This window comes from Tupaia chinensis, unplaced genomic scaffold (genome assembly GCF_000334495.1).
Source record: "Tupaia chinensis unplaced genomic scaffold, TupChi_1.0 Scaffold000057_1, whole genome shotgun sequence".
Taxonomy (NCBI): Eukaryota; Metazoa; Chordata; class Mammalia; order Scandentia; family Tupaiidae; genus Tupaia; species Tupaia belangeri.
This window is the reverse complement of record NW_006159515.1, coordinates 5,159,455-5,172,935: the sequence shown is the minus strand read 5'-3', so window position 1 is coordinate 5,172,935 and position 13,481 is coordinate 5,159,455.

The window sequence follows — 13,481 nt, the reverse complement described above, 5'->3', positions numbered from 1 at the left end:
CTGCTTGTCCCATTGCTACCCTTTAAAAAACAAAACAAAAACCGACCTGTTGATTTTGAAGAGTGACGGCACTAGTCCTTTTTAGCCCACGTAGAGGACTTGAGCTAGAATAGTCCCTTTCCTATGTATTTCATCTGTTTCTTGCAGAATATTTAGTCGTTATGGTAGAGAGCAGACGTGCTGGAGAGAGAGAAGCACCCTGGACTGGGTCTCAGCAGCCATCGCCCTCTCCCCGCCTCCCACGCCTCAGGATCCCAGGCGCCCACGCACACCCTGCATGTTTTGTTTTTTTGGAGAGGTTTTCACTATAGGGCACGTGCGCTTGCCAGACAGAGAGACAGCGAGAAATCACCCCCCCAGGGGGGATGGTCACGCCGCAATCCCTTCTCCATTCTCCTCTCGGGATCTTGGGCACGCACGCACACTCGCCCGGCATGAGTTTAAGCCACCGGGTCCAGGACACGGTCGACTACGTGGGAGTCCAGCGACATAGCCATTACGCTAACTGCTGGTCCCCACCCTGCATGTTTTCAGGCTGGTCCAGGGTCCGAGCTGTGGTCAGTCACCATCCGGCTTCCAGCTTTAGGGCTCAGAAATAACCCATGCCACAGCAGCTGGCCTGTTTAATTTCACGCATAACTCTCCTGCACTCCATTGAGGTGGGCTGGCTGGTCTAAACAGGTTTCATTCACAAAGTCAGTTTAGATAGCAGGTTAGTCTTAGTGATCAAAGTTTCTTCCATTTTATTTTATCTTTATTGACATTGTTGATTTTTTAAAAGAATTATAACTTTATTCATTTGTTTGTTTCAATTTGACCAGAGAGGAATGGGGAGTGGGGGGAGTGAGAAAGCAAGCTGCCATGTCTGGGACTTGAACCAGTCAGCCACGTGAGAATCCAGTGCCTTCAACCCCCGTGCCACCTGCCAGCCCCGAGATTGTTGATTAAAAACTAAACCAGGGCCCAACAGGTGATATAACAGTTTAAAACACGGGATTCCCACATGGCCAAGCGTGGTTCTAGTTCCGGACCAGTGACATGAAAATCATGCCAAGCTCATGTGGATCATGTGCTTGCCCAAGATCCCAAGAACAGAATGGAGAAGGGATTGTGGCATGGCCATCTCCTTGGGGGGTGATTTCTCAACTGTCTTCTGTCTCTCCCGGGCAAGTGCACGCATGCTAGAGCAAAAACCTCAAAAAAAAAAAGTCACCTTAACTGTTTTGGCATCACTAATTTTTTTATACTTTGAAGTTACATATTTCATATTTAAATAACAGAGGCAATTAGAAAAAATACAGTGTTAAAGGAAAAGGTCCAAGAGGGAGGAAGGCCTTGAAAGGAGACAGGGACGGGGGAGGTGAGACCAGTGGACAGGGTCCCTGGAGAAAAGAGCCTTTCCCGAACTTCCTCGTGGGAGGCCTTGAGAGGAAGGGAGGCTGGGCTGGGGGCCGGGGGCTGGGGGCCAACTGCTGGGGTTGTAGGAGCGTCCCCAGGACAGCAGCACTGTGCTTAGGGCCAGGCCGGTGGCTGCTTAGAACCTGGGGTCCTGTTCTTGGATTCGCATATACTCCAGAGCAAAACCCTTGTGGGGTTGAGGGGTGTGAGCACCATGAGTCTCGAGGAGAGTCTCCTGTGAGCCACACCCGTTGGAAGTCATTGGAAGGAAAAGCGTGTAGCCGAGACCTGGAAAGTCGCCAAGGGACTGGCTTGTTAAAGGGATTCAGCACTCTCGTCTCCCTGGGTCATGGTGGAGATCTCGCCACCTCACAGGGCTGCCCCAGGCCCTGCTCAGCACAGACAGACATCAAGACAGACAGCCACTCAGGCAACACCCAGTTTTCTTCCTGTCTGTCTAAGAAGGGTTCCCCTCCTGCTATCTCCCCTCCTCCGTGTTCAAATCCTCCCTCTCTTGCTCTGTTTTTAAACGTGCCCAGCTTTCTGGAACAAAAGCCAACTCTCCAGCCATCTCTCCTCCTGCCCCTCTGTCTTTGCCGGCCCAGCATCTGGCTTTCCTAGAGTTCTGCTGAAAATGTTATCAAGGTCCCAGGGCCATCTTCCCACCCAGTCCAGCCCTGGTTTCACTAGTTCTTGCGGACCTGACCCTTAGTCTCCTGGAATCCCTGTCCCCATTCCTCAAAGTCAGGGCTTGAACCAGCCACCTGGACTCCCAACAAGACACATGGTCAGGCCTGGAGCCATGCGCTGACTAGCAGACACCGTCTTCGTCCCCACTCACTTGGTAACCACCACCTCTGTCTCCAGCGCTAGCCGCCTGCCTGCTGTTCCTCGGAAACCTCAAACTGTCCGTACTAGAGTAAACTAACCCGGTCTACACCCCAGACTTGGCTCGTCCTGGTGCACCATCTCCGGAGGCGCCCAGTCAGCCACCGTGTCTAGAGTTGTTGCCTTCAGGGCCACTGGGCTCTGTCCACCCTTTGCACTGCTGGGGCGTGTGATGTCTCAGCACCCCTGCAGCCTGCTCTGTTCCTCCTGAGCTCACGGGCTCACCCGCCAGCGCTCCCCGAGGATGGCGCAGATGGTCCATGGCCTCTGCCCCAGCCCGAGTTTGCCCATGTAGGCTGTAATCTAGAAATGAGAAAAAGCCTTCCCCAAAACGTGACAAGACAGCGTAGAAGTTTTAACGTTAAAGCGTCTCAGAACAGACGGGCCAGCAGATGGCGTGGTGGATAAGCACTAGACTCCCACTGGACCGACCCCAGTTCAAGTCCTAGATCAGTGGTTTGTAAATCGCACCTGGTGCGTGTGCATGTGTGCTCAAAAGGGAGAAGGGATTGCAGCCTGGCCCTTCTTCCTAGCGGGTGGTTTCTCACTCTCCCCCCCCCCTCTTCCCAGCAGGTGCATGAACCCTATGGCAAAAACCTGAAAGCAAAAAAACAAGTCATTGCAGGTTTGCTTAAGCAAATGTGTCAGATGCTGGTTGTACTTACTTGTTTTACCGCAGCTTGTATAGCACTGTGGGATTTGAAACTGTTTGGTGATGAAAAACACCTAAAAACTTTTCAAATGCAATGGCTTCAGAATTCAGTATGATGCGACTCTCAGGTTCTCAAAAGCCTTGTTTCAGATAGGATAAAAGCATTAAAACAGAAAACTAAGTCTTTGTTTTTGGTTTTAATTTGCCTGAGGGCACATGTGCTAACCAAAGAGAAACGAAGTGCGAAATCATCCCCATGGGTCCCTTCTCCATCTCTTATGGGGATTTTAGGCATGCTCGCATGTTTTCAAACTGTTGGGTCTGGGACTCAAACTGCACCGTCCATGTCCAGCCACCTTCACCACCACACCACTGGCTGGCTCAACATTGTATTTAATATGGGTCTGCTTGTTTCGCTTTAATGCATGTATTTGTTTGCTAGGGTTGCCAAAATAAAATACCACAGACCAGGGGCCTAAGTAGCATAAAGTTACTTCCTCAGGCTTTCTGGAAGCTAGACATCCAGGATCTGGATGTCGGCAGCTCCAGTTCCTCCTGAGGCCTCTCCTTGACTTGCAGATGGCCACCCTGTCCCTCTCTCCCGACAGTCTTTCCTCTGTGTGTGCACATCACTGGGGTTTCTGGTCTAAGTTTCCTCCTCTTAGAAGCACACCAGCCAGGCTGGACACGCTCACACTGCAGTCCTTTCTCATCTCCCTCCTTTTGGGATTTTGGGCACACTCATGGGCCAATGTGTTCCTCAAGCTGCAGTCCAGGGCTCCAACCACAGTCGGCCATGTGGACTCCAGCTGCCTTAGCCATCGTGCCATGGAGCTGCCCAACAGTGGAAGTTCTGTGGCCCGTAATCCGTGCTCTAATGGAAGGAATAACTCTAAAACTGATGCTTAGGCACTGGGATAATTCGGAGCAAGGAGGCCTTTCTGTGCCGCCACACCGTATAAGGCGCGGAGCTGTGCATGCAGCTCAGATGCTGCATGTGGTCACACATGGGCATCCGGTCGCCTTGTTCAGTTTTGTTTACTTGAGAATTATCAATATCTTTTTTTAAATTTTATTTATTTATTTTGACCAGGACTCGAACCATGGTCAGCCATGTGGGAGTGTCCAGCCCCTTAACCACCATGCCACCTGTTGGTCCCAATATCTTTTCTTTTCTTTTTTTAAAGCTGCTAGGGACTGGGATGTGAACTGCCTTGTGGAATCTGGCTCCTTTTAACACTAGGTTATGGGGCCGGCCCTCAGTTACCAATATCTTAAATCGGTGCAATCAATCCTTATTTATTCAAAGATCTTTCCACACACTATCTAAAATTGTGTAATGCCAGAAACCACAAAACACTTAAAAATTATTAAAGACTTGAGGTCTTCAAGATTTGGGGGTTTTCTTTAAGAATTATTTTATTACTTAATTAAATTAATTAATATATTCATTTTAATTTGACCCAAGAGAGAGAGAACGTGAGAAAGCAAGCCACCAGGCCTGGGACTCAAACAGCCATCTGCTGTGTGGGAGTCCAGCGCCTAACAGCCATGCCACCTGCCAGCCCACAAGATTTGTTTTAAATTACCAACTTTGGAAGGCTGTAAAAGGTCTGCTGTTGGTTTTTAACGAACAGAATAAATAACCTCTGTTGACAGAATGAATTCCTGTCTTCTGCCTATGGCAGGACATTTTTTTAAATGTATAATTTGGATTTTGTTTTTTTCCCAGACAACAGTTCTTCAGTCCTTAAGGACTGTGCTCCTTACAGGGTTTTGGTGGAGGGCAAGGGGCAGCACCCACAGGTGTAAATCGGGGTGGGGGTGTTCAGTCCTTCCGAGCTTCAGGACATTGGTTCCTTGACTACCTTACTATGAATGGTGCAGCTCACACAGAAATTCAGCCTCACCTACAGCTTGGGGACACACAGGCATCGAAGACACTTGCTTCAGAGAGGTCCCTGGCAGCTGTGGACTCTACTATACTTCGAATAATGAAGTTTTTTTTTTTTTTTTTTTTGGAGAGGTTTTTGCTATAGGGCGCGTGCGCTCGCCCGACAGACAGAGACAGACAGAGAGACAGACAGAAAGCGAGAAATCACCCCCCAGGGGGGATGGTCACACCGCAATCCCTTCTCCTCCATTCTCCTCTTGGGATCTTGGGCACGCACACACGCACACGCGCCCGGCATGAGTTTTAAGCCACCGGGTCCGGGACGCGAACCACGGTCGACTACGTGGGAGTCCAGCGACATAGCCATTACGCCAACTGCTGGTCCCTTTTTTTTTTTTTTAGAGAGATTTTTGTTATAGGGCACATGCTCTCACCACAGAGACAGAGAGACATCAGTCCCTGGGGGGATGGCCACGCCGCAATCCCTTCTCCTCCATTCTCCTCTAGGGATCTTGGGCATGCATGCACAGGTGCCCAGCATGGGTTTTAAACCACCAGGTCCGGGACTTGAACCACGGTCAACTACATGGGAGTCTTGCGACATAACCATTGCGCCATCTGCTGGCCCCCAGATGACCAACTTAATAGCCTTGTCCTTGGGCATGCATCGCGGGCAGTTCGTCAGTGAGGCTGCGTGGGCTACAGCCCTTTTTGGCATGGCCAGCCGTCGTTCCTCCTTTTCTTCGTCATCTTGGACGCGAGGCCGTGAGAGACGACATTCTGTACATCGAAGTCGGTAAGAAAACGTCCACATCTATATTTTGTCTCCTAGAACCCAGTCGATGGGCCGCCGTTTCTCTGTCCGTGCTAAGATCTGCGCGTAGGAGATAATGCTTTTCTCTCTCAGACCAAACCTGTTTCCTTCTGCAAATCTGATCTCTCCTTCTCTGCGTAATTTGAAGCCTACTCCCTGGAAATCGTCCTGCACATTTCTTCCGCTGTGGGGACCGATTTCTTCAGCCTGCTCGCCCGGGCTTGCATCTGCAGTCCTTGCGTTTGATTACCTTCCTTTCCCTGTTATTCTAGGGGTGCAACGGTTATTTGGCATTCTCATTACTAATTAGTTATTTTGTGAAGAAGGAAAATGGGCTCTAAAAAGTTCATGATGGGAGCCGGCAGGTGGCGTGGTGGTTAAGGTGCTGGACTCTCACATGGCCAACTACGGTTCAAGTCCCTGACCTGGTGGCCTACTTTCTCACTTTCCATCTCTCTCTCTGTCTCTTCTGGGTGAGCACATGTGCCTTGTAGCAAATTATAAAAATAATAATGATGACAAAATTAAATTAGGTAAATAATTCTTTTTTTTTTTAAAAAAAGAGTTCATGATTTCCTTTGGATATTTTTAGCAAAAAACAGTCCAGGCTGCAAGGACGATGTTAGCCATGATAAATGCAGCACATTATATTAGGTCACAGGTGACTAATTTCTTTGAAAAGATTTAAAAATATAATGTGTGTGTGTGTGTGTGTGTGTGCATTGAAAATGATGGATTTAAGGATTAGTATTCATTTTTTAAGATTTTACTGATACTGGGTCAGCAGGTAGTGTGGCATTTGGGGCTCTGGGCTCCCCATAGCAGACTGCAGTTCAAATCCCAGACCTGATGGCTTGTTTTATCACTTTTCCTCCCTCCCTCTCTCCTCTCTCTCACTCTGTGTGTGTGTCTGTGGGTCTGGGGAGCCATCTAGCAAACTTAACAACAATACTAATAAATCTTTTTTTAAAAAAAGTTCTTTTGATACCTTACAATCAATGAGATTATATACATTAGAATTTGAATCTAATTTTCTACCTAAATATGAGAGGACTTCAAACATTTGTAAACAATGGAATTTAAGTACAAGATTATTTTGGTATACCTGCTCTAGCACTGCTGAGCAGAATATTTTGAAATCCATTCATGGTTTTTTCACAATATGCATTTTCTATAAACTTTTAAAGACTTCTCATCTAAGTTCAACGTGTATTTTTTAAATAATTATTTTATTTAACTTTATTTATTTATTTGATCAGAGAGGGACAGAGTGAGAGAGCGAGAGGGAAAGTAAGAAAGCAAGCCACCAGGTCTGGGACTTGAAGCATGGTTGGCCCTGTGAGAGTCCAGAGCCCTTAACCACCACGCCACCTGCCGGCCCCAGTTCGACATGTATTTTGTTCAGTACTGTAACCAGAGAGAATCCCAGGCCAGCCGAGTCAGAGTGAGCAAGGCTCTTCTGCCTATTGCTGAAGCCAGACCAGTGCTGTGCCGTGTTGTCAAGGCTGTCTCCACCAGCAGCGACCTCGGGCAGGGACTTAGGTCGTGGGCACCGTCTCCTACTGCAGCGACCTCGGGAAGTGGGGCCAGGCTAGCCACGCTGTAGGAAGTTGCTGTCCATTCCCTGTTCAGCAGTGCCAGAGTGGAAGGAGCGGTGGACTCAGAACCCATCCCTGTCACTTCCCCGGGGGGCCACCACCACCAGGACTTGCGGGTCATCTTCCAGCCTTACTCCTACTCTGCCCTGCATGCTGTGACCGAAGAACTTGACCACCCTCTTGAGGAGCAGGGGCGTGATGAGAAACTGGTGAAGACACAGAATGGAGGTGGAGAACCTCCTTTCAGGACGTCAGGAGACGGGAGGGTAAGGCCTGGCAACACCCGAGTGAGGTGGTATTTGCTTTCTGTTCGGGGAAACGTGCATCAGTTGTTAGTAGAATCACACAAACCAGCCACCATCAGAAATGAGCTGCTATGTGAGGGGCACACCCTGTAGGCAGTTGCTGGGTTGCTTTTAACCATCCCAGAGGCAGGCAGCCCACTTTTGGAGTCCTCCTGCCCAATATGCGTGCAGTTTTTGCACATGTAGTGTGTAAAGCATGAGCAAAGGCAATGTGGAAGGAACCCGGCTCCAGAGCCAATGGGGTGTGTTCAGTCCTGCGCCAGCACTGAGCAAGCCCCTCCCCTCCCGACAGACAGCCCCAGACCGACCTGTCCTTCCATTGTCTGAACTCCTATCAGCAAGGTCCGGTTTGACCTTGACCGAGCTGTTACTGCCTTAAATGTCAGGGTGTCATTGCTTACTTAGCAGACTTAGCCTCCAAACAGAGCACTTCCCAACGGCAGGAATCCGCCTCCTTCTGTCTGCAGACCTGTAGCAGGGGTATGTGGTTAATTAAATTAGGATCTAGATGAGCTGCGGTATTGATTTTAAATATTTAACTCGCTGTTTAATATAACGACTGAAAGACACTGTTTCGGTATTGTTTAGCTCCCAGATTCCAGACCGTGCTGTTTTGAGTCCATAAAATGATGCGTTTTTCTGTGCATCCCGCAACATTGTCTTGTACACTTGTTCTCTGTTCATTGACAGTTGTTAAAACAGATCAGCACTGGCAGAACTTGGCCAGCTCCTCTCCACACTTACTGTGAACTGTTACCCATGGAACCAGCCCAAACAGAAAGCTACAAAGAGGCTAATTGAAATCAGAATGCTGGGTCATTTCTCATTCAAACAAAACAGATGGCCCTTCTTGCCACACTTCTGTCAAACTTGGGGGGAAACGATTAAAAGCATTTCTTTAACTCCCACACAGGCTTGCTGGCTCCGTAAAGGAAGTATACATAGCAACTGCAGTGCAGAGTGGGGGAGGGAAGGTGCTTTTAACTAGCAGAGCTTTTTTCCGTTCTTTTGAAGGTTAAGAAAAAGTGTTTTCCTCAAGGATAGTCAATAGTTACGGTTTCAGGCCGGCAAGTGGCATGGTGGGTAAGGGCACTGAACATGGCCATCGTGGCTTGAGTCCTGGATCTGGCAGCTTGCTTTCTCACTTCCCCTCTCTCTTTCACTCTGTCCCTCTCTGGTCAAATTAAAATAAATAAATAATAAAGTTAAATAAAATAATTCTTTAAAAAATAGTTATGGTTTCAGTGTAAATTCTGAACACTTATTTTAATTCATTGTTTTTCCTTTGGAATAGATCATCCATGCACATGGTATACAATTCAAAATGTACAAAAGAATATAGGGAGGTTGGCCACAAAGCACAGGAGTCTGAAGTGCTCAGAGGAAGCCAGTTCCCACGTGGCTGGCCAAGGTCTGAGTCCCAGACACTGTGACTTGAAACACACAACAGGATGTATGTTCCCGGGGTCGTGATAGGATGGAGAGTTGGAGGAAAAGGACGGTGCCCTGACCAGGTCCATAGGAGGGGTGTTCTCTTTCTCTCCCTCCCTAGTACATGCACACACACCCTGGCACTACTGTGGACAGCAGCAGAGAAGGTCTCCTGTTATCCCTCAGTCACTGAAACCGCACTCCTAGAGACAGCCTGGTAACGGGCTCCTGTACCTTTCCAGAAGCTGGACCTCCGTTTTAAATTTAGATACGTGAAGCTAATTCGGATTTGTAAATAGGGACCTGACAATATTAATATTTGTTTGCGAAATCGGTGTGAAGGTTTTAAGAAAGCGCTGTGGAGATCGTGTTTCATTGCATAGGGTGTGTTTAGCATACGGACAAAGGCATTGTTGGCCAAGCTACTAACTGACATTTATGGAGTTTGTTTCTTCTTTTAGGTTTCTGCCATAGGGCATGTGCACCTGCAGGAGAGAGACAGAGACAATGAGAGGGAAAGTGAGAAATTGCGCCCAGAGAGGATGGCCATACCACAATCCCTTCTCCTCCATTCTCCTCCAGGGATTCAGGCATGCACGCACATGCTCCCGGCATGATATTCAAGCCGTCGAGTCCAGGACTTGAACCATAGTTGGCGAGGTGGGAGTCCAGCACCTTAACCGCCATACCACCTGCGACACTTTTCAGCATTTAATACACATGTGAAATAGCGTGAGCTCCTCTTGGGCCCTGGGAGGGGAAGGGCGTGGGTCCCGAGTGTGCTGGAGAGAGCGTGCTGCTGCAGAGCTCAGCCATCCTGCCTCAGGTGCTCATCGCCAGGCCCTGGGAGGGGAAGGGCGTGGGTCCCGAGTGTGCCGGAGAGAGCACGCTGCTGCAGAGTTCAGCCACCCTGCCTCAAGTGCTCCTGGTGGCCAGACTCTGAGGAAGGCGTCGCTAGGCCCCAGCTGCAGAGGGGCATTTAGTCCAGGCAGCGCTGCCCAGAAATGTGGCCTCTAAAAAACTGTGGCATCAACCTGCCACCAGGCCGGCCACGATGTGCTGGGGAGTTTGAGATGCTGCATCTGGAGTTTGGGTTCCTCCTCTGCCCCCCAAGTTCATCAAAGCCTCACCTCACAATGTGGTCTGTTTATACCTCAGGGGTGAATTTTACTTTTTATTCATTTATCTCTGTGGGCTTTGTTGCATTTTTCAACTGTATGAACACAGCAGAATGAGTGGCTTAGTTTTATGTTTAAAAAAAAAAAACTGCAGGGGGTCCAGCAGGTGGTGTGGTGGTTGAGGTGCTGAACTCTTACCAAGGTGTGAGTCCCACACCCCACGACCTGAAAGTCACACCAGGTATGTGTGCGTGCATGTCCAAAATCCCGACAGGAGGATGGAGGAGAAGGGTTTGCAGCATGGCCAGCCCTACTGGCGTGATTTCTCACTTTCTCTCTCTCTGTCTCTCTCCCCAGCAAATGCGAGCACCCTGTGGCAAAAACTGAAGTAAAAAAAATTAAAATTAATTTAAAAAGCCTTAGGATCCTGTGAACATGTGAGGGTACAGCATCTTCTTGTACCCTAACACTGCCCCATGGGGTGGCTGCTTCCCCTACTCTCCCTGAGCTGGGCTGTGGCTAATTGGATGGCTCTGGAGGCCCACCTCTCCCCACCCTGGCCTGGGCTGTTGCAGGGACCGCTCTTTGTTATCTGCCTCACCTGTGCTCAGGTGAGGGGGAACAGGTGCCCTGGAAGCCTGGACAATTCCCCACCCACCCACCAACACATCCTCAGGTGCCTCCCCGGGCGTCCCAGGAGGCTGTGGGCGGGCTGTGGACCTGGCTCCATGGGTGTGGGGGCTAAAGTCTCCCCTGTGCGAGAAGGCCAGCAGCCCACGGCGCCTGCGTGTCACCCCCTCACACTGCAGGGGGCAGCCTGCTCCTGCTTGGGCGCTGAGAAACTTCCCAGGTCTGCTTTCACCCTTTCTGACGTTACATTCCGATTTTTGATCTGTCGCTGCCTTAGTTATGTGTGAATAAATGCGGGGTGGTCAGAAAAGTCATGACATATTTTTCTATGCAAAACTGCATCATGACTTTTCCAATGACCCAATATATATGTGAGTTTCTATCAGCAACCAACAAAAGGCAATTAATTGAATGGAGAAGCCATATTTTAAAAAGCCAGGATTACAGGGTTAGCAAGTGGCATGGTGGTTAAGGCACTGGGTTGACACGGCCAGCTTCACGGTTCTAGTCCCGGCCCAGTGGCTTGAAAATCACACCAGGCACGTGTGCATGTGTGCCCCAAATCCCAAGAGAATGGAGGAGAAAGGATTACAGCATGGCCCTCCCCGGAAGGTGATTTCTCACTTTCCCTCTGTCTCTCTGGAGAGTGCACGCACCCTATTGAAAAAAAAAAAAAAAATCTAAAAAAAGAAAAAAGTCACGATTCCATCTGATTCTCATAACGTTCTAGTTTCACAGACACGACGTGGCATTTGCGGTATCTGTCCTAATCGTACGAGATTTCCCTGACGTTTAGATGTTTCTCAGTTACGTGTCCATACGTTACAGAGAATACTGTACAGCTCTTTCATGTCCACGAAATCATGAGGTGACCGTCTGGGAAGGAGAGACAAACTTGCTCCCCGGACCTCAGAAGGGACTGACCTGTCCCTCATCCCTTCCGGTGGAGAGAAAGCAGAGCCGGAAGCGGGTCTGGAATTGACCCAGCAATCCCAGGATCAGGGTCCCCTGGGAGAGGACCCCAGACCTGCTGGTTTTCTAGTGAACAGAAGACACCAATTGGATCTAGGAGAGGCGTCAGCGCTGAACCCCAGGAATCTAGCACTGTGAGCAGGACCCAGATCCCACACAACCAACTGTGGTTTGAATCCTGGCCCTGGCAGTTTGCAAAACATTCCAGGTGCATGGATGCAGGAGCCTGAGATCCTGGCAGGTAGAGGAACGTAGGGAAAAGGCTTGCTGTGTGACCAGGCCCCCTGGGGGGCTGAGGAGTGTCCCCCCTCTCTTCTCTCTAGCGTGCACACGTGCCCTCCGGCTCTAGATGTATGGGAGAGGCTGCCGCAGGTGAATGTAACCCAGAGACAGGGTGGAGAGGTCGAGGAGGGCAGAGGGTTGGTCTGTTTCTGCCATACTTGCCTGTCTCCCTGCCACCAGGTCACTTGCCCTCTGAAAATGTCCAGTTGTGGCTCAGCTCATACCTCAATGTCCACGTCTGTGCTGGGTGGAGCCGGAAGCCAAAGCTGTCACCATCTGTAAACGCCCTGGAAGCACCAAAGGGCAAAGATCCAATGTTCCAGAACCTTCTGACTGTGGACAAGCCCCAGCCCTTAAGAGGCGAGCTGCCACACGAACTCCCTCCTGCTTCCAAATAGAGGTTGAAGAGCTCTGCAGAGAAAGGCAGGTTTGAGAAACCGCTCAGGAGCCAGCTGGTGGCATGGAAGTTAAGGTGGCTGGATCCCACACGGCTTGAAAATCACATCAGTGCGTGTGCGTGCGTGCCCAAAATCCTGAGAGGAAAATGGAGAAGGGATTACGGCATGGCCATCCCCCACCAGGGAGGTGTTTTCTCACTTTGCTTCTCTTTCTATCTCTGTCTCTCTCTGATAAGAACATGAGACCTCTAACAAATTAAAAAAAAGAAAAAACTGAGCTGCTAAGGACCTTCAGGACAAGGACGGCCTTAGAATGTGACAGAACTAAACCCCCAACATGTAGATGTCTCTCACAGGTGGCAGCCTGTGTTGGGAAGCTGGAGACCCGAGCGTGCCTATGGCTGACAACAGGGCCTTCTGACCTACGCTCACCAGGGGTCAGGAGGCTTACCTGGTCATTTCTTAGGCTTTCTGGAAGGTTCTGAGGTAGTGCTGCTGGGCTTTGGTTTCTAGTTCTTTTTTTTTTTTTTTTTTTTTGAGAGGATTTTGCTGTAGGGCGCATGCGCTCGCCAGAAAGACAGAGAGAGACAGAGAGACAGAAAGCGAGAAATCACCCCCCTCCCAGGGGGGATGGCCACACCGCAATCCCTTCTCCTCCATTCTCCTCTTAGGATCTTGGGCACGCACGCACACGCACCCGGCATGAGTTTTAAGCCACCAGGTCCGGGACTCAAACCGCAGTCAACTATGTGGGAGTCCAGCGACATAGCCATTACGCTAACTGCTGGTCCCCATTTCTAGTTCTTTTCCTGAGAAGGCTGGCTCAGGCAGTAAGTGCCTGGTTCACACAGAAATGTAGGACTTTCTAGGGAATAAGTAACATGTCCTCACTTTCTCCCTGCCCTGTCTTTTTAACCTTCCCACTCCCCACCAGCAGAAGCACCCAGAACTCCTCACCTGTTAAATAATCAAAGTACATGTCTTGAAAGGAACCAGGATACGGCTCTCTTCCCCACACCCCAGCAAGCATTTCCTTCTTTTTCTGACCCCTTGATTTATCTTTTCTTTATTTTTTTTCTTTGAGAGGGAGAGGTCGTTGTA